A 24960-nucleotide genomic window follows, 5' to 3' on the forward strand; every position below is an offset into this window, starting at 1 on the left:
CTTAGGCAGGCGTTTCTACCAGCAGTGCCAGCGGCGCCTGCGCTCAGAGCCACGTGGCTTCAGCGTCTCACTCGGGTCCGCCTTGTGAAGCGCCTCTGTGGGGCCCATGGCGTTGGAGTGGAGGGGACGTAGAATTGGTAAATAGGGCCCCGGCTTTTGAGGAACTAATAGTCGGAGGCAGGAAGAGAAGCAAAGTAAGATCCTGAGGCGTCATGAAAGAACTTCTGTGTAAATGGGTTTAGCAAGCGTAAGGACCCAGGGTGGGGACCGTGGAGGGAGCTGAGGTGCTGCAGCTCTGGGGCGCAGGGGAAGCAGAGGGGAGTTTGCTGCGTCCTCCGGGGAGTTGTGTAACCTCCGTAAGCTTTAATGTCCCTCCTACGGTGGGTGAGACAGTTACACCCACCCGCTCAGCTGTTTTGAGGAGGAAATGACGTAAGGAATATAAAATGCCTGGAGCAGCCTCTGCGCTCGGTGACCAATGTCACAGTCATCATTACTCTGAATAGGACGGACTCCATGCAACTCCATTGCCTGTCACAGGTGGCCCAGCTGTGACATGGGTGTATTTTGTTTTCCACTATGAGGAAGGCCTGCCCTGAGCCTCCTATCCTCAAAGCTTGGGTTTTCTGTAGACTACACCAGCAATGAATGAACAGCTGGGCAAAGTGCCATCTGTGGCTACCAAACAGGACAGACCTGAATGAGGCTGAGAGGTCTGTCTGAGGGTAAACCTCGGGACTGCAGCCTCAGGGGTAGAGACTGTAACTCGCTTCCCATCCGCAGCCAGGTGGGGCTGGAACAGGTTGGCCGGCTGAGAGTTTAGCTGGTGAGTAGTTAGGAGCATGGGGCCAAGCCAGGTTCAGATCTCAGCACTGTCACCCTTCCTATGGCCCTGGGAAAGTGACCTTAACCTTGCTGCACCGCTGTTTCTTGATCTGTTAAAAGGAGATAATAATAGTACCCGCCTCAGCCTGCTGAGAGAACCAGAGGAGTTAACACATACAAAGGGATTGGAACAGTGGCAGGGAGTCAACACGATGTATTAGCTAGTCTTACTTTTTATTTATGTGTGTTAATCACTCAGTGGTGTCCGAGTCTTTGCTACCCCACAGACTGTAGCCCACCAGGCTCCTCTGTCCGTGGAATTCTCCAGGCCACAATACTGGAGTGCGTTGCCATTCCCTGCTCCAGGGGATCTCCCCAACCCAGGGATCGAACCTGGGTCTCCTGCAGTGCAGGCAGATTCTTTACCGTCTGAGCCACCAGGAAAGCCCAGAGAGATGAAAGTGTGTTTTTGACTGGGCTGGGTCTTGGCCTCGTGCGGGCTCTCTCTGGTTGTGGCGAGTGGGAGCTCCTCTCCACGGCGATGCGTGGGCTTCTCTTGCGGTGGCCTCTCTCGTTGCAGAGCCCAGGCTCTAGAGCAGGCCCGCTTCAGTAGTTGTGGCAGTAGGGCTTAGTTGCTCTGAGGCATGTAGACTCTTCCCAGACCAGGGCTCGAACCCAGGACCCCTGCATTAGCTGGCCGCCATTGGGCCACCAGGGAAGTCCCTTAGCTATTCTTGCTTAGCAGAGATCCTTGGGTATGACATTCTGGGTTTTGTCCCATCTGGTCATTTTTAGGGGAGGTGACTGACGCGTGTAGGAAAGTGTGGGGGGGAACTGTGGCCAGAGGACCAAGGACGCCCAGGTGGGCAGGCAGAGCCCTCCCTTCGCCCAGATCTGTGGGTCTTCAGGGAAGCAGAGGATAGGATAGGATGCCTGCCAGGAGGGAGGAGGAGGTGCTTGTCCAAGGCCAAACAGTTCCTCTAATGCACTTTCACAGATTTTTTTTTAGCAGCATCCACGTGGAGCTTGGGTGACACCTGCCCAAGGAGTCATCTCCTCCTTTGGCAGGTGGAGGATGGCTGTGACCGCGTGCCCACCGCCACGGTTGTGCTTCCCCGCTGCCAGCAGCCCCTCAGCCTGGCATGGGTGCCTAAACCTTACCGTGCCAACATCGGACTTTTCTGACCATGATTTTCCCTCCTTTCCTTTTATTTCTCTACTTCAACAAAAACCCTTTGCCGTGTCATATCTAGTTTTGTAATTTGCTTTAGGTCACTCTCAGAATAGGCAGAGAATAAATAAATAAACTTACTCCTGGACTTCTCACTTACCTTTCTTGAAGCTTTTACAGCAGTGGTTTTCAAACTTTTTTTTCCCCAGAGAAATCCTTTTTTAAAAAATGAAACATTTCACAGATGCTCTACAAATGTATATTATACTTACCTTGGGTATTGTGGGTTTGGCTCCAGACCACCATGGTAAAGTTAATATTGTAATAAACTGAGTCTCACAATTTTTGGGGTTTCCCAATGTATATAAAAGCTACATTTACACCATAGTGCCACCTGTTAAGTATGCCATAGGATTAAGCCCAAAAAAGTATACTGAAAATACTTGATGGCTGAAAAGTGACAAAATAACAACAAAAATAGCATCAGCGATCACGGATCACAGATCACCATGGCCAATATAAACATAACAAAAAAAGCTAGAAATACTGTGAGAATTACCAAGTGTGACAAAGAGAAACGAAGTGAGAAAACACTATTGAAAAAAATGGTGCCAATAGACTTGCCTGATCCAGGGTTGCTGCAAACCTTCAATTTATAAAAATAATAATAATATCTGCAAAGCACAATAAAATGAAGTGCAATAAAAAATGTGTGAATATATTTATGTCTTACTCAGGTTAAAGCAGGAACAGGTCCCCACGTCCCCAGGTCCTGGCTGTCTCCTTTCTCATGAGCTTAGCTCCCCAGCCTTCGCTCTGGGGCGCTCTGTTTGTAAACCACCAGTTGGCTCCATGGAAACCATGCCGCAGCATTCAGTATGTAATTTTGAGGCAAAAAAAACAAGGAAGTGAGATGACTGTATAACCTTTCAGACAATTTGCTAATTGCTGGTGGAGAGCTAAAGAATAACCATTCATATCTAACAGAAAAAAAACTATGAACAAAAACAAAGTCTTGTTCCCTCTTCTAGTATAAAAAATAATCATTGTGAGTTTTAAGTAACAATTCGGTCTTAAACCTTACTGATGGAATGTCTCTGTTGAACTCTGGTTCCTTGGTGCAAAATGTACAAGAAAAAAAATTCAAAAGTCATGCTGGAATAGAGTGTCAACCGATCATCAACACAAGCTGTATCAGCGGTATCTATATCAGCTGCCTCTGTCTCCCGCAAACGAGTGAATTCCCGAATGCCTCCACTTGTCTATCTGCCCGCTTTCCAATTTAACCCTCTTTCTCCTCAACTCCCAGCTCCATGAAGCCTTTGTGATCGTCCAAACCCTGTAGCCCTACTAGGGCGAGCGCAGGCCGCTCTGAGCCAGTCGGCACACCTGGCACCCCCAGGGAGGGGACAGTCTGGTGTCTGAGTCACTTGGTACTTAGTGGTCAGCCTCACTGCCACTATTAGGCTCTAATTCTGTCTGCTACCTAGACAGCGTCTGCTCCAAAAATAAAAATACCTTCATGGCCATGTTGGTGTAGAGTCAAATGTATTAATATTATATATGCAAATATTTTCTTGAGACTTTCTTCTGATTAAAAAAAAATTTTGTGTAAGCCACCCAAAGTTTTGTGGACCCTTTGCACTATGCAGGTATATAAGGCTCGCTAACTATTTGGACTGGGCAATTTGTTTAACTTCTCTGGGCTTAGTTTTCTCATTTGTAAAATGAGGATAATAATAGGACTCAATATGCAAAACTAAATGTTAGATATTACTTGTTTTGTTTTGCACAATTAAAAAGAGGGAAACACAAGGGATTATTGTTGTTGTTCAGTTGCTCAGTCGTGTCCAACTCTTGGCCACCCCATGGACTGCAGCACGCCAGGCCTCCCTGTCCTTCACTGCTCCCAGAGCTTGCTCAAATTCATGTCCATTGAGTCGGTGATGCCATCCAACCATCTCATCTTCTGTCACCCCCTTCTCCTCCTGCCTTCAATCTTTCCCAGCATCGGGGTCTTTTCTAATGAGTCAGTTCTTTGCATTAGGTGGCCAAAGCATTGGAGCTTCAGCTTCAGGATCAGTTGCCAATGAATATTCAGGACTGGTTTCCCTTAGGATTGACTGGTTGGATCTCCTTGCAGTTCAACAGACTCTCAAGAGTCTTTTCTAATACCATAGTTTAAAAGCATCAATGCTTCGCTGTTCAGCCTTCTTTATGGTCCAACTCTCACATCCATACATGACTACTGGAAAAACCATAGCTTTGATTAGACAGACCTTTCTTGGCAAAGTAATGTCTCTGCTTTTTAATATGCTGTCGAGGTTTGTCATAGCTTTTCTTCCAAGAAGCAAGCGTCTTTTAATTTCATGGCTGCAGTCCCCATTTGCAGTGATTTTGGAGCCCAAGAAAATAAAGTCTTGTGCTGTGATCCAACTTCAAATCTGGTGTTTCCTTGTATTCTTGGCAAAAAAAAGACTTCCTATTTCAAAGGAAAAGCAAGCACCACACATACACACACACACACACACAAATAAATGAAACCAAACCAAAAGCCCTTTCCGAGACATCCAAGAACTCTTGCCAAACACCAACTTGATGAGTTCACAGTAAATGAATCAGAGACACAAGGTTTAGATTTCCCTTTCAAAGTCCCAAGAGGGAAGCGGGAAGGCAAGAATTTCAGAGAGCTGCTGGCTGTGCCAGCCCAGTTCCGCCAGCTGGGCAAGGGATCGGAAGTCCAAGAGCCCCTCAGACATCCTTCCCCTGGGCTCAATTCACACTTCTCATTGAACATAGGCTATGGCTCAGATGGTAAAGAATCTGCCTGCAATGCAGGAGACCCGGGCTTGATCCCTGGGTGGGGAAGATCCCCTGCAGCAGGGAATGGCTACCCCCTCCAGTATTCTTGCCTGGGAAAATTCCATGGACAGAGGAGCCTGGTGGGCTATGGTCCACGGGGTTGCAGAGTCGGACATGACTGAACAACTAACAGTCTCCCAGAGAGTAGATGCCATTAAGGGGCCCTGATGAGAAACGAAGTAGTAACCAGTTCCCTCCAACCCAGTATTTGGTTTGGGTTATTATGGCTCAATCCTCCATTCATTCTATTCCGTTCATTCCAAGATGCAGGCAGGTAGGATTTCTAAGAAGGATTTGAGGGGTGGCATGGAGGTGGTGGATTGGTTCTCCGTGGAGGAGGTTTTCCAGGAAACTCAGCTAGCTTCCTGAGAGATGTCATACACTGGAAGGTTCCCAGGGGCTTGGCAGGGGAACTCTGGAATGACTCAAGTGCTGATCTGAACCAGGAAAGGGTGGGTTATGGCCCCAAACCACACCCTCCTCTCACTTTGTCAAACTGCATCCGTTTTACTTCCTGCTTCACCCCCGTCCCCTACCGATAACCAGGAAGCCTTCCTGCATGAACCAGGAGCCCCTTCCACCCCAAGTCACCCACACCTCCAACACCCTCATTTGCATATGCGGTTAGATTTTATTGACATCTGAGGGTGCTCTGTGAACAGCTTCAGCGAGGTCTACTAATGAAATCTAATGAGTCAGATCGCAGCTTTTACAAAGATCTGCTAGAGGTCCAGCTTGGCTGAAACCCTCTGGAGCCAATTTGTCAGTCAGTCAATCCACGTGGAGTGCTCAGGCACTGCTAGCAAGGCCTTTTACCAAGCACTGATTTCTGCAAGACAGAGAAATGTTAAAGACCCGACTTCTAGAGATGGCGACATCAGGAAGAATATGAAGAGAAACCCCCAAAGAACTCCAGACACAAACATCTACAAGCTGACCTGTTACCCTGTGTGGTCAAGTCCAGCCAGAGGCAAGTGCACCACACTGTCTTAACCTGGCTAAGGTTCTAGAAGCCAAGGTTTTGGAGCCAGCTTCCTCCTCTCTGCCCAAGCAGGCCTTTTGCGGAGCATCTAGTCTCTCCCATCCTGAGTGGAAACAGAACAAGTCTGACACCATCGCCAACCCACTCCTGAAATCTCCCCAGCCCCAGGGAGCAGGCAGGGCTTCCTGGCCTAGAGGAGAATATAAGTCATCAGGACTTCCATGGTGGTCCAGTGGCTTCGACTCGGACTCGGAGCTCCCAAGGCAGGCGGGGGCCCAGGTTTGATCCCTGGTCAGGACGCTAGACCCCACACTCTTAGCTGTAGCTAAGAGTTTTCATGCTTCCATTAAAAGATCCCACATGCTGCAACTAAGACCCAGTGCAGCCAAAGAAATAAATAAAAATAAATATTAAAAAAGACTCTTGGGACTTCTCTGGTGACTCGGTGGTTAAAGAATCCTTCTGCCAATGCAGGAGATATAGGTTCGATCCTGGGGCCGGGAAGATCCCACATTCATGGAGCAACGCAGCCTGTATGCCACAGCTACTGAAGCCCGAGCGCCCTAGAGCCCATGCTCCACAACAAGAGTAGCCACTGCAGTGAGAAGCCCACACACTGCACCTAGAGAATAGCGACCATTTTCCACACTAGAGAAAGCCTGCCTGCAGCAACAAAGACCCAGCGAAGCCACAAATAAATAAATAAATAAATTGGGATACTCCAGGCAAGAATACTGGAGTGGGTTGCCATGTCCTCCTCCAGGGGATCTTCCCGACCCAGGAACTGAACCTAGGTCTCCTGCATTGCAGGCCGATTCTTTACTGACTGAACTACGCGGGAAGCATAATAAATAAAATGATATATAAAAAAGACTCTCATTACTCAGAACTGGGAACCATGTGCCCCACAGCAGACAATGGGAGCACTCAGCACTTGCATCAGCAGATTTATGTGAGAACCCACCCCCTGGAGGAGATGAGATAGATTCAGGGGTTGAGCTGGAGGCTGTGGTTTGTGGTGACCCATGACCCAGTCTAATTACATGCCCCAGGCAAGGAGCACAGAGCACATAGACCCAGAGCATGCAGTTACATAAGACGGCCCTCTGGCCTTGAGACAGCCTACGTGAAAAGTCAACCAAAAGCCCGAGGCTGTCTGTCTGTACTCAGTGCCAAATCACTGGTGTGCGCAGTGTGTCAGAGGGAAGTAAATATGGTAACATTTAATGAGTACTTCCTACGTGTCAGAGCGCTACTCTAAATGGTTTACACATATTTAACTTTTCTAATAACCCATATGCCAAAGCCTTTGACTGTGTGGATCACAACAAACTGGAAAATTCTTCAAGAGATGGGAACCACCTGACCTGCCTCTTGAGAAATCTGTATGCAGGTCAGGAAGCAAAAGTTAGAACTGGACATGGAACAACAGACTGGCTCCATATAGGAAAAGGAGTATGTCAAGGCTGTGTATTGTCACCCTGCTTATTTAACTTATATGCAGAGTACATCATGAGAAGTGCTGGGCTGGAAGAAGCACAAACTGGAATCAAGATTGCTGGGAGAAATATCAATAACCTCAGATATGCAGATGATACTACCCTTATGGCAGAAAGTGAAGAAGAACTAAAGAGCCTCTTGATGAAAGTGAAAGAGGAGAGTGAAAAAGTTGGCTTAAAGCTCAACATTTAGAAAACTAAGATCATGACATGTGGTCCCATCACTTCATGGCAAATAGATGGGGAAACAGTGGAAACAGTGGCTGACTTTATTTTGGGGGGCTCCAAAATCACTGCACGTGGTGGCTACAGCCATGAAATTAAAAGACGCTTACTTCTTGGAAGGAAAGTTATGACCAACCTAGACAGCATATTACCATATTAAAAAGCAGAGACATTACTTTGCCAACAAAGGTTCGTCTAGTCAAGGCTATGGTTTTTCCAGTAGTCATATATGGATGTGAGAGTTGGACCATAAAGAAAGCTGAGCGCCAAAGAATTGACGCTTTTGAACTGTGGTATTGGAGAAGACCCTTGAGAGTCCCTTGGACTGCAAGGAGATCCAACCAGTCCATCCTAAAGGAGATCAGTCCTGAGTGTTCATTGGAAGGACTCATGTTGAAGCTGAAACTCCAATACTAAAAAGACCCTGATGCTGGGAAAGATTGAATATGGGAGGAGAAGGGGATGACAGAGGATGAGATGGTTGGATAGCATCACCAACTCAATGGATGTGAGTTTGGGTAAACTCTGAGAGTTGGTGATGGACAGGGAGGCCTGGCCTGCTGCGGTTCATGGGGTTGCAAACAGTCGGTCACAACTGAGCGATTGAACTGAACTGAATAACCCATGAGGTGAGTACTAGTATTATTTCCATTTTATTGATGCAAAAAGTGAGGCTCAAGGAGATGAAAAAACTCTTGGTGTCACGTCATTTTTATCGGTTGACCCAGGATTTGAACACAAAGTTCCGCCTCCCCAAGAGGTGTTTTTCACCTCTTTGGGAATGAGAGGTGACAGAAGGCACAAGACTGACTCCTACTCTTGTTACTTATTTCGGGGGAAGTCAGGGAAATTCACCAGCTGAGTTTTAAAGTAAGCGCCCGAATCTCAGTGACGAGATCATTTGTGATGCCTCGTTTTGCAATATTTAAAACCCTCAACTTGCGAGCATCCTTTTCAATTATATATTCAGTATCTTGTAATAGCCCATCATTGAAAATAATCTGAAAAAGTGTATGTGCATCACTCTGCTGTACACTTGAAACTCGCACGATATTGTAAATCAACTGTACTTCAATTGCTAGAAAAGAAAAAAAAGCTGAGCTGAGAGCAGCGGGCTGGGACTGGCTGGCCGGGCGGGGGAGGAGCCAAGGGGGAAGGAGGAAGGGACGGCGGGGAGCGAGCAGCCGCGATGCTGGCCGCTGCCTGCTGGCCGCTGCGGAGTCCGGGGCTCGCCACCGGTTGCTGCGCTCCCGGAGGAGGCCTCCGTGCCCCAGCCCGGATGGAGGAGAGGGGGGAGAGGGGTTCCGGTGGCACGGGCCTGGGAGAGCGTCCTCAACAACCCTTCTGCTCGCTCGGGGTCCAGTCCTTCTCGAGGCAGCTCTGGCGCGGTGGGCCCCGTCCTGCCAGGGTCCCAGGTCCTCGGAGCTGGTGTCGGGCAGCACCCGAGTCTCCTGAACCATAGCGCCATCGTGTGGCCACTCGCGGGTCCCGCTGGGGCTCCTCCGTCCCCGGTGTCCCGCGCTCTCCCCACCTGTGCGGGAGGCGTCCAGTGGGCCGACTTCTGGGGCAGGGAACGGGGAGGGGAAGTGGGCCTGCGTGCGGAGGCCGGGACAAGACTGCCTGGCTCTGAGAACCGGCTTCTCAGAGGATAGCATATTGGAAGGGACGCTCCTTAGAGCCAGGCAGGCCAGAACGCTGCCCCCTTACTTGGGAGCTTTTGTCTTCCACCCTCTTTGGGCCTCAGCATCCTCATCTGTTAAAGGGGCATAATAATACCGGGTGAAAGAGAAATCACAAAGCCTCTAGGACAGTTTCTTCAGGCTGGAGGAGCTCAGCGTGTCACTGATAGTGCCATCATCCTCGGTCACACCCATAGGTCTCCGCGCTGCTGAGATGCATGCTTAGCAGATGGTGTTCTGGTTGCATTGCAAACCACTGGGGATGGCTTCTTAGTGCCGACTTAATAGTGGGATAGCCCTAGGGCTAAATATTTGCCTCTTTTCATAAAAGATTACAGTGCAATTGTTCTTGCAAACCATATAAAATTAGCTAGGTAAACTTTTCACTGGGCTTCCCTGGTGGCTCAGAGGTAAAGAATCTGCCCGCCAATGCAGGAGACACAGGAGATGAAGGTTCGATCCCTGGGTTGGGAAGATTCCCTGGAGAAGGAAATGCCACCCTCAGGTATTCTTGACTGGGAAATCCTACGGATAGAGTAGCCTGGTGGGCTACAGTCCATGGAGTCCCAAAAGAGTCAGACACAACATGGCAACTAAACAAGAACAGATCTATCTATTCAGCAGCCTGGGGGAGTGCTCCAACTTTACCAGTTACTTTTGCCTCCCGCGTCTGCCTGAGGGCAAATACATTCCTCCTCTGGGAGGCATTGCAGTAGTGAGGGGAAGGCAATTGTGCAGGGGGCCCCACAGACCCAGAGTTTACTTGCCAGGTGAGGGCCTGGGGCAAGTCACTAACTTCTCCAAACCCCTGTTTCTCATCTGTAAGTCTGAGATCTTAATTCCCACTTCCTTAGTCTTTGTGGGATTGAATGAGGTTTCTTGTAAACACTTAGCGCAGTGGGTTTAGCATGTATTAACATCACCAGAGAATTTATTAAAAGACTAGTCAACCCAGCAATACCACTCCTGGGCATACCGAGGAAACCAGATCTGAAAGAGACACGTGCACCCCAATGTTCATCGCAGCACTGTTTATAATAGCCAGGACATGGAAGCAACCTAGATGCCCATCAGCTGACAAATGGATAAGGAAGCTATGGTACATATACACCATGGAATATTACTCAGCCATTAAAAAGAATTCATTTGAATCAGTTCTAATGAGATGGATGAAACTGGAGCCCATTATACAGAGGGAAGTAAGCTAGAAAGATAAAGACCAATACAGTATACTAATGCATATATATGGAATTTAGAAAGATGGTAACGATAACCCTATATGCAAAACAGAAAAAGAGACACAGATGTACAGAAAGACTTTTGGACTCTGTGGGAGAAGGCAAGGGTGGGATGTTCTGAGAGAATAGCATTGAAATAAGTATACTATCAAGGGTGAAACAGACCACCAGCCCAGGTTGGATGCATGAGACAAGTGCTCGGGCCTGGTGCACTGGGAAGACCCAGAGGGATGGGATGGGGAGGGAGGCGGGAGGGAGGATCGGGATGGGGAACACATGTAAATCCATGGCTGATTCATGTCAATGTATAGCAAAAAACCACTACAATATTGTAAAGTAATTAGCCTCCAACTAATAAAAATAAATTTAAAAAAAAGAATTAAAAAAACAAACAAACAAAAAGACTAGTTAATGAGCCCCGCCTGGAGTTTCAGAATCAGTGTGTCTGGGGTGAGGCTCAGAATTTGCATTTCATGAAATGGTGCCACAATCTGTCCAGGGACCAAACTTTGAAGACTCATCTAGCATATTCTAGACCTGCAATTAATGATCACTGTGACTTCCCAACCACCCAAAGTACAAATCAAAAGGGAGGATGAGGAGATATGGGGGAATATGAACCCAAACTCAATCAAGCAAAAGCTGCAAATACAACATCTAGCTAGTAATAAGAATGGTTCTGGCTTCCCTGGTGGCTCAGATGGTAAAGAATCTGCCTGCAATGCAAGAGACCTGGGTTTGATTGCTGGGTCGGGAAGATCTCTTGGAAAAGGGAATAGCTACTGACATCAGTCTTTTTGCCTGGAGAATTCCATGGATAGAGGAGCCTGGTGGGCAATAGTCCACGAGGTCACAAGAACTTCTGTCCTGTCTGAATTCCCGTCACGAGCGCACTCTCTTAATCAATCGTCCTGCTCTGGGGTCAAGCACTGAACCATCTCACCCTTGCTGGGTTCATGGGCTCTGACTCTCCTCTCACCCCCAGGATACTCAGTCCTTCCAGAGTGTGGCTTGTGTCGTGACCCCCAGCCCTTTGCTGTGGGCCCAAGACTCTCAGCAAAGGAGGAAGTCCTCGGGGTTTGGGATAGAACCAGGAGGATCACCCTTGGCCATCAGACCCCACCCAGGCCCTGTGGGTCTCAGAAGGGTCCTCCCTTCCCCATCTGGGGCATCTCGATGCTGCAGGGGCCCAACCACGGGACCCTCAGGGTGGACCCCTCCCCTGCCCAGCGTGGGTCAGGGAAGGGGCATTAACAGCCCGGACTCCGGGATGCTGGCTTCCCTCCTCCAGGCCCCAGATGCGTTTGAGTTTGTATGGTTGCTGGAAGGAACAGGCCTTGAGAGCGAAAGGATGTGGTCTAAACCCAGCCCTGGGTCTCTGCTATCAAAATGGCTGCGTGGTCTCAAGGAAGTCACAGCTTCTTCGCCTGCATTGGTTTCCTCGTCTGCAAAGGGCTGAAGAGGACCCGCCTCACAGAACCACTGTGTGACCTGAAAGATATCTGTGTGTTCAAGCTGCTGGCACCTAATGAGCAGCTGATAACCGCTTTGGTGAGTCTGTTCCTGGGGATACACAGGCCGTGAGACAGCTTCCACCCTGCGGCTTTGCCCAGGCAGGACGATGGCAGGAGGCCTGAGCCCGGGTCTGGCCAGAGGCGCTGGGTTCGGAGGCAAGGCTGTTGGTCCACGGGATGGGCACCCGTGTGTGAACCCCGCAGCTGAGTGACTAAAGCCCACTCTCTGCCAGCTGGGCCTGAGTCAGAGCTAATGGCCTGCTAATGGTTTTCAGAGTTTGCCTTAGAGGTGTGGAGAGCTGTGTGACTCACCGCCCTGCCAGCTCCATAGACTGGAGGCTCTTCCATCCAGCGGTCTCTGCTCTGCTTCATGCTCCTTCCTTCATTTATTCATTCATTTGCAATGAATTAATTTGCATATTTCAATGAATTTGCATAAATTCATTCTGCAAACACGTTTTAGGAACCCAGGATGTGCTGGGCCCTGGGAACACAGGACCAGGTGAGGGAGGCAGATTTAAAGGGGGAGAGACTGAAGGTGGGTGAGCCCCCCACCCCCCTAATCAGGTTCTGAGTGAGGGTGGGGGTTGATGAGTCAGAGCTTTCCTCCAGGCTCTCAAAGCTCACTTCCTTTCTTGGGGGGTCTCAGTTCAGTTCAGTTGCTCAGTTGTGTCCGACTCTGCGACCCCATGGACTCCAGCACACCAGGCTTCCCTGTCCATCACCAGCTCCCAGAGTTGACTCAAACTCATGTCCATTGAGTTGGTGATGCCATCCAATCATCTCATCCTTTGTCTGTCCCCTTCTCCTCCCATCTTCAATCTTTCCCAGCATCAGGGTCTTTCCCAATGAGTCAGTTCTTCACATCAGGTGGTCAAAGTATGGGAACTTCAGCTTCAGCATCAGTCCTTTCAATAAATATTCAGGACTGATTTCCTTTAGGATGTACTGGTTGGATCTTCTTGCAGTCCAAGAGTCTTCTCCAACACCACAGTTCAAAAGCATCAATTCTTCAGTGCTCAGCTTTCTTCATGGCCCAACTCTCACATCCATACATGACTACTAGAAAAACCGTAGCCTTGATGAGACGGACCTTTGTTGGCAAAGTAATGTCTCTGCTTTTTAATATGCTCTCTAGGTTTGTCATAGCTTTTCTTCCAAGGAGAAAGCATCTTTTAACTACAGGACTGAAGTCACCATCTGCAGTGATTTTGGAGCCCAAGAAAATTAAGTCTCAGGGGATGTCTCAGGAAAGGCCTAATGAAGGATAAATTTGAGGGTCGGACTTGGCTCCTGCTGGAACGTGGGATGAGGAAGGAGGAGGCATGGAAAATAGTGCTGGGAGACCAAGAGACGGGTACCACTGACAGTTGTGGCCATAGAGTTGTCTTGAATGGGGCGGAGATCATTTTGGTTTCAGCTTAAGTGTTTTCTTGAGTTTCTTTTCTTTGAGAAGATGAAAAGAGTCAAGAAGCCCAGTATGGGGACACAGGGAGATAAAAGCAAGGATGTAGGAAAGGCAAGTGCTTTCTTGGCCCCAACTCCCTTGAGCAGTTCTTCCCTGTTCCTCTGTTTCCAGCAAAGAACAGTGACCCCCAAAGTGGCTCCCCTGACCTGTCCCCACCTCTGCACCTGACGTCCTGATTTTGCTTCAAAGATCTGCCTGTGACTCAACCAGAAAAGAAGTCTTGATTAGGAAATAAAAAGAAGCTGGGAATTTGAGTCAGAGAATGGAAGGTAACACGGCTCAACCCTGCACTGTAGCTAGTAAGCTATTTTTTTTTTTTTTAAGACAGTAAGTTCTATGTGGTTTATTACACAGCAAATACATAACTGATCAGAAAGTAGGTCAAACAGGAATGAATCACTCAAACACAAAACAAAGAAGCTATATGATTTTGAGAATTTTATTTTCTGAGAGTAAAAACTACAAAACTGAACAAAGGGGGAAAAAATCCTGAGAATCTGATTTAGTATTCAAACCTTTTAAAGTCATAAATTTTAAATATAATTGCTTTAAGTTTGTGCTCACAAAACTAATAATTGGGTTGGCCAGAAACTTCATTTGGGATTTTCTGTAAGATGTTACAGAAAAGATGCTCCCCACACTGTCCTGCCCTGAACACTCAGTCTCCTCGGGGTGCTGGAGTACCTGCTAAGAGGTAAGACTCGGGTGGCCTGGCTTCTCCTTCTGGTTCTGTCTCTATATCTGCTTCAGGTTCTTCTATCACAAAGCAGCTCAAAGCAACTCACAGCTAGTTGATTGCCCAGGTTTTCTTCTAACTTCAACAACATGTGATTAATAATTTTGAAAACAGTGAAATTCAGTGAATCAGTAGATCAGGATCCTTCGGTTGCAAATAACAAAACTTTTGAAATAAAGAACTAAATGATGGGACTCATTGATCATGACAAAGCAGCAGATCAGATGAGGTGGTTCTGGGGTTGGGGTGATGTCTCTGAGAGATCATCGAGGACTCAAGCTCCTCCACCTCTCTCTCTGTCTTCTTCATGGCTACCACTATCTTCCCTCATGGTGCTAAGATGGCTGCAGTGGCTCCAAGCTTCCTTTCTCATGCAGCAGCTTCTCAAGCAGGAAGAAAGAGGGCAACAATGCAGTCGGTGAGGAAAATCTTTCTCAGAAGCTACTAGCAACTTCTTCTTGGTTCCCTGGTCAGACCTAGGTCCCAGGTCTAATACTAAACCAATCACCGGACAAAGGAATGGGACTGCCCAATCATGATTTGTCCACTTGAGCCTGGTGGGTGAACAAATGGAAACATGGGATTCTGTTAGCAAGAAAGGGTTGGAGCAGCTGTTTGGCAGGTTACTGATGGTTGTAGCCTGTCACAACTGGGGGAAGGCTTTCAGCAGCAAGAAACAGTTGTCTGGTTGTCGTAACCAAAAGGGGAATTTATTGGGAGCAAAGTGTAGGGTGGGGCTTTGAGGAAATAGGCCGAAAATAGCAGAAGGCTTTTGAAATAAATGCTTGTCAGTCAGAACGGCCTAGTTTGGACCCCTCATCCCTGAAAAAGAATTCTAGCACCTCTGTGCTTTGCATCTCTTGTTCAAAACCGAAGTCTTAGCCGAAGGATCATATTGAATCAAGCTGGGATTCAACCGGGATGCCTGGGCACAGAGAAGGACCACCTGGCCTGTTCGGTCTCCAAAGCAGCCATTTACCAAGACCTTGTACAATGGGAGATGCTCATCCAATAGGAAGGAGGAGTTGCAGGCTGCAGCCAACACAAAACCAGACCGCCCAGCTAAGATACAGGGATCTAAAAGCCTCTCTGAAAGCTGGGCTTCCCTGGTGACTGGACGGCAAAGAATCTGCCTGCAACGAGGGAGACCTGGGTTCGATCCCTGTGTTGGGAAGATGCCCTGGAGAAGGGGATGGCTACCCACTCTGGTATTCTTGCCTGGAGAATTCCATGGACAGAGGAGCCATGAAATTATAAGATGCTTGCTCCTTGAAAGGAAAGCTATGGTAAACCTAGACAGCGTATTGAAAAGCAAAGATATCACGTTGCTGACAAAGGTCCATATAGTCAAAGCTATGGTTTTTCCAGTATTCATGTACGGTTGTGAGAGTTGGACCCCAAAGAAGGCTGACAGCCAAAGAACTGATGCTTTCGAATTGTGGTGCGGAGAAGATTCTTGAGAGTCCCTTGGACAGCAAGAAGGTCAAACCAGTCAATCCTAAAGGAAATCAACCCTGAATATTCAGTGGAAGGACTGATGTTGAAGCTGAAGCTCCAATACTTCAGCTACGTGATGTGAAGAGCCAACTCACTGGAAAAGACCCTGACTCTGGGAAAGATCAGAGGCCAAAGGAGAAGAGGGTGGCAGAGGATGAGATGGTTAGACAGCATCATTAACTTGATGGGCATGAACTTGAGCAAACTCTGGGACATAGTGAAGGACAGGGAAGCCTGGCATGCTGCAGTCCATGGGATCACAGAGAGTCTGACACGACTTAGTGAATAAACAAGAAAATATAAAGAATTTGTGACAAGTCAATAAGATTTTATTCTCTCACATAAAAATTCCAGTAGTAGGCCATCCAGGGAGTTATCCGAACCCAAGATCCTTCCAACTTTCTGGTTCATCCTTTCCAGAGTGTGGCCTTCAGCTTCGAGGTCCAAAGTGGAGTGGATACTCATGGTCCGACCATCATGTCCACACTCCAGCCAGGAGGGAGGAGGGGAGAAGTGTACACCCATCTCTTTAAAGAGACTTCCTAGAAGTTTCACACCAGAAGTAATTTTCAAAGTGTTTACAACACGGATTTTGACTAATCAGAATGGATGCCCTCTATCAACAACCGGTGCATCTGTACCTGTACATGTGCGTCAAGTCCTGATCACATCTTTCCACCTGTAAACCTCATCAGCCAGATCTCAGTCACATGACCACACCGAGCTGCAAGGAACACTGGGAAATTCCAGATGGCCAGGGGTCCACTTATCCGCTATCAACGAAGGGGAGGATCTTTACACTGGAGCGGCTAGCATCTTTGTCACACCATGGAAAGTACTTAGAGCTCCTGGTACAGGTCCACAAGCCATTTCCACAATTTGAAAAAAATTTCCAAAATTTCCTGAAAACAGGCGTTTTTCATACATCATTAGATCGCAAACTTTGACCTCAAGTATCCATATCTATTTATCCTGCTTGTGAACATTCATACATTTGCTGCAGGAATATAATATTTGAGCATGAGGAGCTGCCCGAGACCCCTCTAGGGTGTTTATATGTGTAGGGGCTTCCTAGGTGGCGCTAGTGGTAAAGAACCCACTTGCCAGTGCAGGAGACAAGAAATGTGGGCTCGATCCCTGGGTTGGGAAAATCCCCTGGAAGAGGGCCTGAAGTGGTCCAGAACTCTTGCCTGGAGAATCCCATGGACAGCGGAGTCTGGCGGGCTAAAGTTCATAGGGTTGCAAAGAGTCGGACATGACTGAAGCGACTTAGCATGCACACTCACACACAGGACACACACACATGGACACAGATGTGCAGCATTATCTATAAAATCTTTGAAAAGTCTGAGTCTGAGACCCACTTGTCCTCGGGGTTTGGGATACATTCCAGTGTGCTTGGGACATTCTGGTTTACCCTTGTCCTGGTGAAATTTTTAATAGCTCCCCCAGGTTTCACTGTTACAACTGCCCAGTTTGGATGGTAAACGATAGGGTCAACCTATGGATAGGGGATTGCGAACCTGTACAAACCAAGCTCTCGAAAAATGGCAGGAGAGCTCCTGTAGGGCCTATTGATGTGCAAATATGCCAAAGTGTTTCTTCAAGCAACATTTCAGTTCCTCGTGGCTAAACAATACCTGCCAGCCGTCCTTGGCTCCTTTCTTCATGAATTGGCTTCCACAATGACGCGGCAGTCAGTTTCATTCCAGCACCTCTCAGAGGACAGTCTTGGACGCAATGAGCACTAAATCAAGGCAGTCTGGTGAATCAGGACAATGACTAGCATTTTCTGAACCTTGACAGACCTTTCTTTCTTCATCCCTGGCGAAGGTTAAAAAAATAGGTCTAGAGATGACTGTGCTGCAGCATTCCACAGGCAAGATACCCTCTTCCCACGGTAGAGATGTAAGGAGAACGGCTGGGAGGAAAGGCCTTTTCTTGATTTCGTTAATTGTTCTCTGGGTCTCCCGGCCAGGATCTTGACTGTGAGCAGGGCCAGCCCTGGACGAAGCCATAGAAGGCCCTTCTTGTTTCCTTCCGCCCACTCCCTCAGTATCCATGTACCCTCTTAGTCTTCCCCATTGCAAGGACTGGACCCCAACTTGGCTGGTCTTTGCTTTTGTCTGGGATGTGCGTGTGAAGAGAGAATGCTGAGGCCAGCCCCGGGTCAGTGACTTGGGAGTCTGGCACCAGGCCGAGGAATCTGTATTTGAACTGTTCCCCTGGTGATTCTGAAGAGCGGTCTGGCTTAAGAAACACAGGGAGGGTGCAATGAGCAAGGACTTTGGAATCAGACAAAGCAGAGTTCAAATTTAACTGCTGCCGCTGTGGCCTGGGGCCCTACCTAAGCTTTTCTGAGTCTCAGTCTGCCCATCTGTAAAATGTGAAACTTCAGGAAAATAATGTATTTCGAATTTGAAAGCTGTTTCTTAGTTGAAAGTCTATTCTCAAATATAAAATCAGACACTCCCCAGGCAGCTCATGAACACAAAGGGAGAATCAAGGATTCATTAACCTCATCATTGCTACAAAAGAATAGGCTTATGCCTACCTCCCCCTCTATCCTCTGACCCACACCCATCCAGGAGAGCATGGATGAGCTCATGACCTCAATAATTTTGTCTAGACTTGGCAGGTAGTAGGCCATCAACAAATATTTGCCAATTGTCTGCTTGATTTTATGTATTGGCCTTCCCAGTTTCCTCTAAAGTCTTTAAGAATCTAGTTCTTGGGCCTTCCGCTGGTGGTCCAGTGGTTGAGAATCTCCTTTGCAATGCAGGGGACTTGGGTTTGATCCCGGGTCAAGGAATTAAGGCCCCACGTGCCGCAACCAGAGAGTCTGTGGGCTGCAACAAAAGATGCCACGTGCTACAGCCAAGACCTGGCACAGCTGAATAATAAACAGACAAGAATAATAATAAGCAAAGAGTTGAATAATAATAAACAAACAAAACAAGAATCTTGTTCTTGGTTGTGGGAGAGACGTGGCAGGAGAGAGGTGAGCTGTGGGATTAGGCAATATTTTAGAGTTGGATTTGTGTTATTTCTGCAGGACTTGTGGCAGTATGGCTTAATGAGAGAGAAGAGTCTTTAGAGCCTGATGGATTGGGCTTCAGATCTTACCTTCCCCATGCTCTTAGGACAAACTAAGCTCTCAGTGGATTAGCACAGTGAATGTTTACCTCACCCAAGTCAGAGGGCAGGGTGAAGGGTGCTCTGCTCCATGTAGTCACTCAGGGAGCAAGTTCCTCCCATTTTCACAGCTTCCCAGTGCCCTGGGTCATCCAGATAGTGATGGGAAAAGGCATGATAGAACAAGGACCAGAAGTGGCAAAATCATTTCTGTCCCCTATTTCAATGGCCAGAATTCAGTGATGTGGTTAGCCTAATTGCAAGATGACCAAGGAAAATCGTTTAAGACATACCTAGAAAGAAAAAGAGAAAATGGATACTCATGAGCAGTAGAAAGTTCTGCCAAAACCATTGATCAGCTGTGTGACCTTAGGCAAATGCCTTGAACTCTTAGCCTTAGTTTCTTCATCTGTACAATGGGAGTGATACATGTCCACTGGGAGACTTAAAAGATGCACAGAACATGCTTGATACACAGTGTACCCTTCCCTTTTAAATATATGGAAGAGCATATTTTCTTTTCTCTGAGTAACCCCAAATACTGAATGGTTGAAAGCTGGCTTTCAGCATACTTCCTACCTAGTTAGGAGCAGACAGAGAACACAGCTCCTCTCTCCTGGAGTGGAGGGTTCAGTTTGGGTTACCTCCTTTCAGGGAAGCAGTGAGGTGGTTCCTGAATCTTGGGGAAGTTTGTTTTAAAATATTTTCAGCACATGTGTTAAGAGTTTTCTGGAGTATTACCTTCACAACCAGAAGCATCTGAGCTCTAGTTACCTGGAGGAAAAAACCAGAAGAAAATGACTTCTATGGCAGCATCAAACAGTTATGTTAACATACGGAAAAACATTCTCATGAAGCTTAGTACACTGGTGGAAAGATTTTAATCTTCAAGAAGACGTGAGTTTCTCCCTTTTGGAATTACTCCACATCCCAGCCTAGGGGCAGAAGAATGGAAGCTGTTGCTTCTGGGGCCACTTTCTTCTCTCCTGTCCTTTCTTGGAGGGGTCTCCCTCTCCCTGCAAATGAGGTACCTAAGGTTTTGTGCTTGAGTTGACCTATCCCAGAGCTATCCTCTGAAGCCTTTTTTTTATAGGCACGTCCAGACTGCTGCCTAACCCCCCTGGCCAGATTCCAGAACATTCTGTTCACTTGACCGGCCATACCCAACGAGGACAAGTAGAAGAGGGTCAACGTAGGAGATGCAAGCAGAGAGGAGAATATCAGAGTGCTATCAGGTGGAGTGGGATGTAAATAATGCCTCATTTCAAAGATGCTGTAATGCCCTGGGTGCCCTGCCCTCCAGCATCAAGTGGCTTTGGCAGGGCATGGGGCTGAACCAGAGCTTGCAGTCAAGAGAGGAGAAGTGGGGAAGGCTTGGCAGCTAGATGCTTTCTCTTCCACTGACTTTTGCTGGGTCACTTAGTAACAACACAGAACCAGACTGCTCCTTCCTCCGAATGACTTCCAACCGCACCCCTCCCCAAACCCCAACTTAGGACACTCTATTTTTAAATTTCTCTTGGGAAGTAGATTCCAAAATTTCCCTACAGTCTTCTCGTCTTCTTGTCAGGGAGCCACTGATTTCCAGTAAATCACATAGCTTTTTATATTCATTTGCATTTGGTTTGCATATATTAGCATGCCACCAAAAGCAACCCAGGGAATTAAACGCAGAAGGACTCCCACTCTGGAGTGGAGGAGGGCAAAGGCAGCCACCTCCCCTGAGAGAGCACAGCAGCCCTGCCTTGTAGCGGGAAGTCCTGTCATCCTCAGGACACCCTCAGGTCTGCAGATCCTCATCTTGGGCCCACTGAAAGCTCTATCAGTGTTTTTCTTGTTTCCTGGACCTTGAAGCTTCATCCTCAAATGTGTTGGAGTCCAAGGGAGGGGATTCAAGTCACGTTAAGGGGGTGGCTGGCCAGTGGGAGGAGGGATTCTCAGATATGAGTCAAGGCAGAAGGGAACAAAGCTGGAGGCAGGACTTGGGAGCAGAGAGACAAAGCTTCTCAGTGGAGTTGGAGCCAGCCTACGGGGAGGGGATGAAGAGGAGAGGAAGAAGGAGCAAGAGTGGGTGAGTGAGTGGCAAGTATTGCCTGGCCAGTCAGAATGAAGCACAGCGGACATTTGTTATCTAGTAAGTGGATGGTCCTAAGAGCATGTGGCTGAGTGACTTTCCCGAGGGCCATTTCCCTCCTATCTTGCTAGAAAGGTGTTCAGTTCATTTCAGTCGCTCAGTCGTGCCCGATTCGTTGCCACCCCATGGACTGCAGCACGCCAGGCATGCCTGTCCATCACCAACTCTTGGAGCTTACTCAAACTCATGTTCATTGAGTCAGTGATGCCATCCAACCATCTCATCCTCTGTTGTCCACTTCTCCCGCCTTCAATCTTTCCCAGCATCAGGGTGTTTTCCAGCGAGTCAGTTCTTCACATCAGGTGGCCAAAATATTGGAGTTTCAGCTTCAGCATCAGTCATTGCAATGAATATTCAGGACTAATTTCCTTTAGGATTGGCTGGTTTGATCTCCTTGCAGTTCAAGGGACCCTAAAGAGTCTTCTCATTTGACTGGGGTTTCTTGCTGGGGTCTGGAAAGTCATCCCTTGAGTGTCTGAAGTGTCACAGCCTGAATATGCAGATGACAGCAAGACAGGACTTTGGGTTGTTTTTCTAGAAGAAGGAACATGCTACCCCACCCACTCAGTTCCCCAGTGGCCCCAACGCTCCTGAGCCCGAGTGAAGGGTGCTGCCTGTGGCAGAGGAAGAAGGGAGATGAAATGTCCCCAAAGCCCGGGGGAGGTTGGTCCCTGGTATAGTACCCACGGTTCTAAGTACCATGGATGGTTCTAAGCCACAAAGCTCATTGACTGCTGGCTCTAGGCTGGCCACTCCACAGTGGAGGGTCTGGTAGCTTCTAAGGCTATACAGTCCATGGAGTTGGCCCATGGTGGAGTCCAGAATCAGACCCCTGGGAATTTAAGCCTGGCTCCACCTCTGGGGGTCTTGGGTAAGTTATTTGAACCCATCTGTGCTTCAGTTTCTTCATCTGAAGAATGGGAATAATATTGCCTACTTCATAGAGTTGTGGGTAAAGAACTAAACACAATAATCCCTAGAGTCCTTCAAACAGCAGCTGCCTTAGAGGAAGCACTCAATCGATCCTACCATTATTATCTGTGGAAGTCCCAAGTAAGACGCAACGAGAAAGATGGCAGAACTTGGAGGGAAACATGGAGTGGGTTCCCAGTTTCTTGGCCCTATGCCCAGGGCAGCAGCTGCTCCTAAAAGTTCTACCCAGCCACAGCGCAGACTGTGTGCATGCGGGCCAGGCACGGGCTCTGGTCAACCACGGGCTTGGAAATGACACTGTTCGCTGACGGTGTTTCCCTTTTTTTCCTCTCTCCAGGAGGTGGGTGTGGAGGAAAGGAAGCTGTTCCTTTATTTGTTTGGCAGGAAGGAGACATGGACTGGAGAAAGGGACCCCAGCAAAAAAGAAAGACACCGGATCCTCCATGACTTGTGTCTGCCACTCTTAGTAGAGGGCCCCTGGGGAGGGTCTGGCCTCGCAGGCAGACACCACAATATTAGTGATATCTCTCCATGTCCTGGGCCTCCCATCAGTGAGAGCTGGCAGAGAGCTGCTGGGAGGAGGGAGGAAGGGACTATGGAAGGTCACCGTTGTGCTTCGATGCACGTTAAAATAATGAATGATTTTAAAATGTAGTGATGGAGAAGACTCTTGAGAGTCCCTTGGACAATGAGGAGGTCAAACCAGTCCATCCTAAAGAAAATCAGCCCTGAATATTCATTGAAAGGACTGATGCTGAAGCTGAAGCTCTAATACTTTGGCCACCTGATTGCAAAGAGCTGAATCGTTGGAAAAGACCCTGATGCTGGGAAAGATTGAAGACAAGAGGAGAAGGGGACAACAGAGGATGAGATGGTTGGATGGCATCACCAACTCAATGGACATGAGTTTGAGCAACCTCTAGTAGCTGGTGATGGACAGGGAAGCCTGGCATGCTGCAAAGAGCTGGACATGACTGGGTGACTGAACAACAATAAATGAATGGACTGGTGACTGTAAATCTTTATAATAAACATTTCTGGGGCCCTTCATATGAACCAAACTCTGTGCTGTACCTGGGGACCCAGAAACAGTAAGACTGGCCACTCCCCTAAAGGAGGTTACAGGCTGTACCAATTAAAAGAATTAGTTCAATCCCTTCTTCTCAATGGACTTTCCTGGTAGCTCAGACACTAAAGAATCTGCCTGGAATGTGGAAAACCCGGGTTCAACCCCTAAGTTGGGAAGATCCCCTGGAGAAGGAAATGCAACCCACTCCAGTACTCTTGCCTGGAGAATTCCATGGACGGAGGAGCGCGGCAGGCTACAGCCCATGGGGTTGCAAAGAGTCAGACACGACTGAGTGACTGACACTTCTTCTTGACAGAATACTGCACAGATACGATTTCTCCCTCCGTTCCAGGCACACAGATGGTCTTGGGGGTGACTCACTGTTGACCTAAAGTGACTTATGTCATTAGGTGTTGCCTAAGGTGACTTCCCTGACAGCACACCCATTATCACTCTCAGTTTCTCACCGACTCACAGACCTGCTCACTGTGGCCAAAAGCACTGGACTGGTGGGTTACAAAAAGTCCCTAGCTGGCTGTTCTCCGTGTCATTACTAGTCAGAATCAAGAGCAGTGTGCCAGCCCCCTTTTTTCCCAAGTTCTTGCTCTTCTCTCAATGTCCAGCTGCTAATATGCTGTGGGATGTCTGGTGGTCCTGCCTGGGATCCCTGCTCCAGGCCCCAGACTCCTCTTGTTTGGAGTGAACAGAGGAAATTGACTTTAATGTAACAGAGTTGTTGTCTCTAGGGCCTGGCCTTAAGAATTGTGTCTTGTTTTATGTCACTTCTGGTTTATCCTCAGCCTGACTTCAGTCATCGTCAGCCTAAGTTAGATCCCGGGTGCCTAGAAAATTTCAAAACTGGCTGCTAGTTTATTCTTGAATTCAGGGAATTCTTGGACTTTGGGATCAAAAGGAGCTACTTACGTCGGGAGTGCAAGGCGGTGGTTGGAGGGAGGCTGGTTGTGTGGATCCCAACTTGCTGTATCTGTGATCCCCCCTTCCCCATTCATCTCTGGAGACTGAGACCCAGGCCAGGGCTGGGACAGATCTCTCTGGGCACAGAAATCTGCCAGCATCGATTTCACTCCTGAACCAAGAGGCCAAAAGGACATTGTGATGGTAAGGCACTGAACCTGAAACAGAAACCAGTGACTTTAGTTTCAGGAAGTCCAAAATGGAAAGCAAGCGTTGACATTCTTTGAGACCCATTGTAGGCTATCTTTTGTGCTGTGCTAGCCAGAACTCCACTATTTACTTGAAGTTGGATCTTGGGAAAGTCCCTTTCCTTTCTAGGCCTCAACTTCCTCATCTGTAAAGTGCACATGGGATTAGGCAAGATCCTTCTGGGCTTGACCTGCTGTGGTTCTAGGTGTTCCAGTAATCTGTCCCTCAGAGGTCAAAGAGCTTGAAGGTATGTGAAGAGAGATAGGGAGGAAGGGACTAGGGTCCTTGTGAGTTTCATCAACTGAAAGGGGAAAGGAAGAGAGGGGAGTAAGACAATCACGTGAAAATGGGGCACGGAGAAGAGCATAAAAGAAGTGGATAGGTGGTCTCACCACAGTTACCGCAGGGCTCCCCAGGCACGATGTGCCTGAGGAGCAGGTTTACATCGTTAGGACGGGCGTGGGGTGGGAGCGGCAAACTCTAATTTCCAAACAGGGCCACGGTGATATTGCCACCCTCATGTTCTTTTTCACTGTGAGCTTCCCATTTCCCTATTAAGAGGTGGACTCTAGTTGCTCTCCCTCTAAGTCTGGCCTGGCCTTATTGGTTGTAACCACAGAATGTAGTAGAAGTTAGGCCGGGTGACTTCTGAGGCTCATTCGGAAGTAGCTTCCACTTGGTTATCTTGGGCACTTGATCTGAGGGAAGCCATCTGACTACCTGAGACCATCATGCTGGAGAGGCCACATGTAGGCATTCCCACTGACCAGTTCCAGCTGAGTCCCACCTTCTATCATATTCCTCAAGTCACCAGACTTGTGAGTGGTGC

The 24960-nt window shown here is 48.1% G+C and overlaps 1 long non-coding RNA gene across 2 annotated transcripts; it reads right to left on the reverse strand.

The window, feature by feature from the left end:
- Window positions 1-15957: 15957 nt before the first annotated feature.
- LOC136169457 (uncharacterized) lies at window positions 15958-24036 on the reverse strand. Of its 2 annotated transcripts, XR_010663407.1 has the most exons (4): window positions 23892-24036; window positions 19573-19605; window positions 18882-19124; window positions 15958-18589 (listed from the first exon to the last, which is right to left on the reverse strand). It is a non-coding gene; the product is annotated as an uncharacterized lncRNA (long non-coding RNA). The 2 variants fall into 2 exon arrangements; XR_010663406.1 differs by having other exon boundaries at window positions 15958-19124.
- Between the last annotated feature and the right edge of the window lie 924 nt (window positions 24037-24960).

The sequence above is a fragment of the Muntiacus reevesi genome, chromosome 5 (assembly GCF_963930625.1).
Source record: "Muntiacus reevesi chromosome 5, mMunRee1.1, whole genome shotgun sequence".
NCBI classification, from domain to species: domain Eukaryota; kingdom Metazoa; phylum Chordata; class Mammalia; order Artiodactyla; family Cervidae; genus Muntiacus; species Muntiacus reevesi.